This window comes from Chinchilla lanigera, unplaced genomic scaffold (assembly GCF_000276665.1).
Source record: "Chinchilla lanigera isolate Chin_1 unplaced genomic scaffold, ChiLan1.0 scaffold00004, whole genome shotgun sequence".
Taxonomy (NCBI): domain Eukaryota; kingdom Metazoa; phylum Chordata; class Mammalia; order Rodentia; family Chinchillidae; genus Chinchilla; species Chinchilla lanigera.
In genome coordinates, this window is record NW_004955405.1 from 43358709 (window position 1) to 43364473 (window position 5765).

Below are 5765 nucleotides of genomic sequence, written 5' to 3' on the forward strand. Positions count from 1 at the left end.
TGTGCTGGCAGTAACTGGTCTACAGTGCTCACAGTATTAAATAAGGCTCCCGCATTTCCACCTAGAGGTAGGCCAGCCCCTTTTCCTATGCTTCCATCACCTCTGCCTCCCTTGGCTCCAGCACTTCAGCCAGTGGCTTTTGTGGACAAGCTGATGTTCACAATGGGAAAAGAAGAGGTCTTTTTTGTCTAATTTCAAGAATTAGCACCTCAAAGACAAAAGTGATCTGCCTGTATGTTCTCACCAATGTCAGACCTTCCCTCCTCAGTCAGAGTCTACCCCCAAAATGGCTGTTGTAACTTAAGAACTGGCTTAGTTCTTTGTGGTGAACAACATTAAGCTCAGGTGAGGAACACCTCAGCCAACACGTTTCAGGTATCCACAGCTTTTAAACATTCTCCTGCTGTCCTCACAGTGCCAGTGACATTTTTTTGAAACAGGAAAATATTCTGGATGTAGAACCAAAGTATCCATTATTTTTATCCTTTTACTATTTCCCCACTCAGGCACCAAATTTTAACCAAAATAACCTTACCCATCTTCCTTCCTGCCCATCTCTCTCACCCCAGAATACACACCTGTAATACCCAAAAACTGCACTTGTGCTGTGCTGTAAAAAGACAGTTAACACTGTTGGGAAGGAGGCCGTAGGTTGTGGAGATGCTCTTTGAAGAGTGACGGTAGCCGTTTGCTCTTCCTTGCACCCAGTTCTGCAACTTTGTCCTTCATAGAAGGCTTTTTGCTTCTCTTGGCAAAGTACAAAATGGGTTGCCGTGAAATGCCACTTTCCCCTCTGTTGGGATGGATGTGTAAACTCTTAGCTAGGAACAGCTCTAAGTACCTAGTCTGCTGCAGCACAGAAACTGCATTGATCTTGAAGGGACGCCTTCTGATGACACCTTTAAACCAGTAGAATCCTCCCCTCCCTACCTGTTACCCAGTCAGAGGTAACAAGGGCTGGTTCTCATAGCAGCGTATGACAGCCTGTGGGGCCCTGACCTTAGCTTTTGTGCCAGCAGCCAGCCCATTATCACTAGACTTAAGTAAGCTCTCCACTGGAGTCCTGCCTCTTCTCCTCTCCGTATCTTCAGTCAGAATCAGCGTTGTGCTAGGCTCCCTCTGATTTATATGTCTCGTATGCTATCTTCCATGACTGTAGAAACTTGGCAATGAGGTCAAGGCCTCCAGGTTCACTTCTGGCTCCGGCTTGTCCTCCTCTGAGAAACCTGTCCACTCACTGTGCCCTTTATAGCTCAGTGGTCAAAAACTTTTCCATCATAGCCGCCTGTCTCCCCTGTAGTACTCCTCCACTTGCTTCTTGTTTTGTTTTTTCCCCATAGTGTCTGCCAGCTTGCTGGTATAAAGGGTAATGCTGCTCAGAGGAGCGCTCAGAGTATGAGAGGAGTTGGTGTTGTGTTACTGGTGCATCATGTAGGACTAGCTGGGGAGTGGCACCAGGATATCAGCAAGCCAAGTGGCCACAGTTGAGCCCCTTGCTGAACCAGCTACCCACAGGCCCTGGCCAATGGCCCTCCCCTGAGTCTGTAATTTTTAACCCAGTTAAAATTATTACATACGAAACATGTCTGTAGTTTAAACCATGGAGTTTGAGTTGAGTTATATCGCTTACAGAATGTCCCCTGTGTGCCTAGCATATTTTCATCCCAAGGATGAACAGACATAGATTTTGCCCTGATTGGCTTTTAAAAGGGCATACATACTTTCATATATGTGTAGCAAGATGGAAAGAACATATTAATCATGATTAAATTATACAGTAGCTAAAAGTGATTTTTCAACACGACATCCATTTCTGGATTTTGGAGTAAAACGATTTTATGCTGGAACAAGCCTCATTTGTTTACTCTTTTTGTGAGACATCAAGTTCATAAATACTTATCTAAAATGACCTCATTTATTTCTATGCTATTAATACAGATACTTTCTCTTGTTGAAAATTGTTTTGAATTCCGTAACACTTCAGTCTGTGTTTCACAAAGGTGTTTTATTCTGCCCACCCCTGGCCTGATCCTGCTTCCTTTGGGAAAGCCTGGTCACAGCAGAGCCTTCCAGTACCTCTCACTTTCTTCAGCCACTTCCCAGGCGCCATGGGTCCTGGGCCACCTAGCAGGATGCATTATTTTTCCTTAGGGTTCCACCTTATCCTGATGCCATTAAGGATTTAAATTGAGTCAGTTCTTTTTGGTGCGGTGCTCACCAAGCAGTCTTCTAGAGGTAATCTTTGAATCTTAATTAAGGCTTCCTATAAAGGTAGAATGAATGCATTTGCCACAAGATGCAAGTGTCTGTTCCTTGTTGCTTGCTTGCTTCGTGAATAGATCAGTAACTTGCTATTCCATTTTGTGTGTCAGTCTTTTATGAACTGGATTAGGTTAAAGTAGCTTCTAGAATTGATTGTGCTGAGACACTGTCAGCTGAAGACTGATCTTTGCCCCTTGACACACTGGTCAGGTCAGCTGTCCTACAGGGGCCCTGCAGCTGGGCAGCTCTCTCCATCCTTCTTTCTCACTGCCATAAGCATTAGTTCTGAGTCACACAGTCTGTAATTGCTGTTATTTCTCTGTACTTGTTTCAAGAGCCACTATAAAAGGTTTTATTTGCCTTTTTCACTTTTTTTTTTTTGTTTGTTTGTTTTTTCTCCGGTACCGGGAACCGAACTCACGACCTTGCGCTTGCCAGGCAGGCGCTTTTTGCCACTGAGCTAAATCCCCAGCCCCGCCTTTTTCACTTTTTATTGTACAGTATTGATGATTGAACCCAAGACCTTCACACTTTTGCACTGAGCTACATCTCCATCAACCCCACCATAACTACTCCCACCCCACTTTTTTTTTGAGACAGGGTCTTGCTGTATTGCTAAATCACTCTGGCTAGGCTTGAATTTGCAGTCCTCCTGTCTCTGCTTCCCAGAGTGTTGGGATTATAGGTGTGTGCCACCACACCCAAGTACATTAACTTTTAAAAAGGAATATATAGGCCTGGAACAATTATAGTTGAATCTTGATCACTTTTTCTTCCTAGGCACTGACAAACCATTTTGAAAATTCTCTTACCAGCTGTAAACTTAAGGATAATTCTTAGTGCAAGTGTACCTGCCTGCTAGAATAAAAGGCAGAGAAAATCTCAAAGCTGTTGCTGATAATTGGAACTTTTAAGGTTCCTCCAACCATCCATGTCTGTTAGGGAAAGTAATGGGCACTGGTTCACTAAAGTGTCTGAAGAGAAATATCTATGAACCTAAATTTTACATGCCTAAAGAAAGTTCTTAAGTTTACTGCAAGTTATATGCTTATCCCTCTTTTGAGGATTTACAGTGTATGTTAACATACAAAAGATTCTTGGAAGTCGTAAAATAAGCCACTTGTTTAACTGTGTAACCTAGCTTTTTTAAATTTACTTGAATTCCTTGATTTTAAGTGCAGAAATGTTTGCTGTATAATAATCTGTTTCCTTCTTTGCCTTTTTTTTTTTTTAACTTTTCTGCATCTGATCCTAAAACATAGAACGTAAGTGCAGTGATTCTGAGATTTCCAAAAATGGTTTTGTAGCACTGCATTAGATAGCACTCCAATAAGAGAAGCATGGTGCGTAACAGTCACTTGGTCACTGTAATTCATGAGTTTCTTTTTATTATTTATTGTTTTAAAACGTAATTCTCAGTAAGCATTTGGCAAATTGAAAAACTGTTAGATACTAAAGTAATGAATGAAGTTTGTCTAATCCATTGTCCTTCCTTGTTTTTGCTTGTTCTCTTGGATACCCTAGGCTGAGCCTGTGAGTGAGGTGGGGTAGACATAACAACCCCTCTTTGAGGGAAGAATGACATCTGTTCCCGTTGAATAAGACCTTTTGAGCAGTGAGCAGCAGTGCTGGGATTAGATCCCTAAATTTCTGACACCAAGGTTCAGTAATTTCTTTTCCACAGTTGCTTATCATTCAGCCTTTACAGAGTACTTTACTTTTTGCTAATTCTTTCAACTTTCTCCTGAATTCCCCACATGATAGCTGGTCTCATTTGCTCATGAATGTCTGTTGCTGTTGCTGTTGTGCTGAATGTTAAAACAAACCAGGAAATAAATCTTCTCACCCAGAGCTGCTCCTAGCTTAGAGGAATGGGCACCTGAAGTGATCAGCACCAGTGCCTAAATTGGATCTCAGCAAACTGAGAATGCCGGTTGGCAGTGGGCATAGGTAAGTCAGGAGAGGGCCTGCAGACATGGACATGCCTCAGAGATGTTGGGAGAAGAGAGTGGAGTAGTGGGGAGGTAAGCTAAGCAGATAAGATAGAGAGGCAGTTTGTAGCCCTGACACCACTACAGGATGGTGAACCTGTGCCATTCATGCTGCAGCGGGCTGTTTGTATCTTTGAAAGCTCTAAAAGGTTCGCCATCCCTCCTGGCCTGCTAGCTGTGTGACTTTTCCAAGTTTCAGTTCCCTGTTTTGCAGGGCTGCTGTAAGGATATAATGTGAAATGCTGCTGTCTTAAGGTCATGGGAGAAAATGGGGGAAATGAATGAATAAAGTTATCAAAAAGGTCCTAAGATACACTAAGTGTATGTGAATGATACTTTCTTTTTTAGTCATGTTAAACTAATTTGACTTGCTTTGCAAGGAGGACCCATGAAAGAGATTAAACAAAGGAGACGGTCAGCTTCTTGCTATGAAAAGATTTAAAGTAATGTGCAAAACAAATCAAAGCAGTAAATTCCGTTTCACATTTGTTGAGTTTGATGTTCAAGCAGTACACTGAGTATAAACCCCTAAGACAGTATGAACTGGGAGCTTCCCATAGTTATTTAATTGTATTCTATACTTGACTTGCTTGGTAGTGCGAATATAAAAGATCATCTGGTTCATTCCACCATCCCTTGAATATAAATGAGTTCAGGTTCACATTCAGGGCTTTATCTCTTCATGTAATAAGATAGAGGGGAGGTAGTGGGGGTGGATTGGTGCAGGTGTGAGGAATGCCTTTTGGCCAGGAGTATAGCTTTGGCTGGCCAAACTCTGGGCAAGTGAGGTCTTCTCTGGAGTGATCTGTTCATACCCTCATCCATAGTAATAAAGCCTCTCTTTTACCCCCTCCAGTTGTTATTACACTGATTGCAAGAAGTCAGTGTCTTTAGATTTTTTACCTTTTGTAGTGCTGTTTGGAATAACAACACTACAAATTTCATTCAGAATGAAGAGGGAAGTTATGACCCTGTGAAAAAGGGCTGACTTCTAACACTCGTTTCTCCTATAGCATCTACCAATACTGATTGCTTTAGATTGATGCTTGATTACATATTCAATGCGCAATTCATATTTCATAAAATGTATATGGCAGAAGCTACTTAATACTATATAAACTAATGTAACCATTAGGATACATTTATCATGGAAATAACTGTAAGTATTAGCAACATCTTCTAATTTTCATTTAGTAACCAATAAATCAATAAATGGATTAAACATCCTTTGTTTTGAATGCTGTTGAATATGAACTTTTGTGTTTGTGTGTCTCTATACACGTGGACTATCCCTGGTAATTCTTTAGTAGAATTCACATCTGGTTTTGCTGCTACAAAATTAATTTCTCTTGCTTTGGGAATAATGCATGTTTTCTGTTTATTAGCTTTGTATTATAATGTGTTAACTGTTGGATAGAATTTTTCTTAGTAGAAAGTAAACATTTGCAGATTTTTTTAATAAGGGATAATTTTTTTTCTATTGAATAATTTGTTTTTAATATGTTGTTTCAG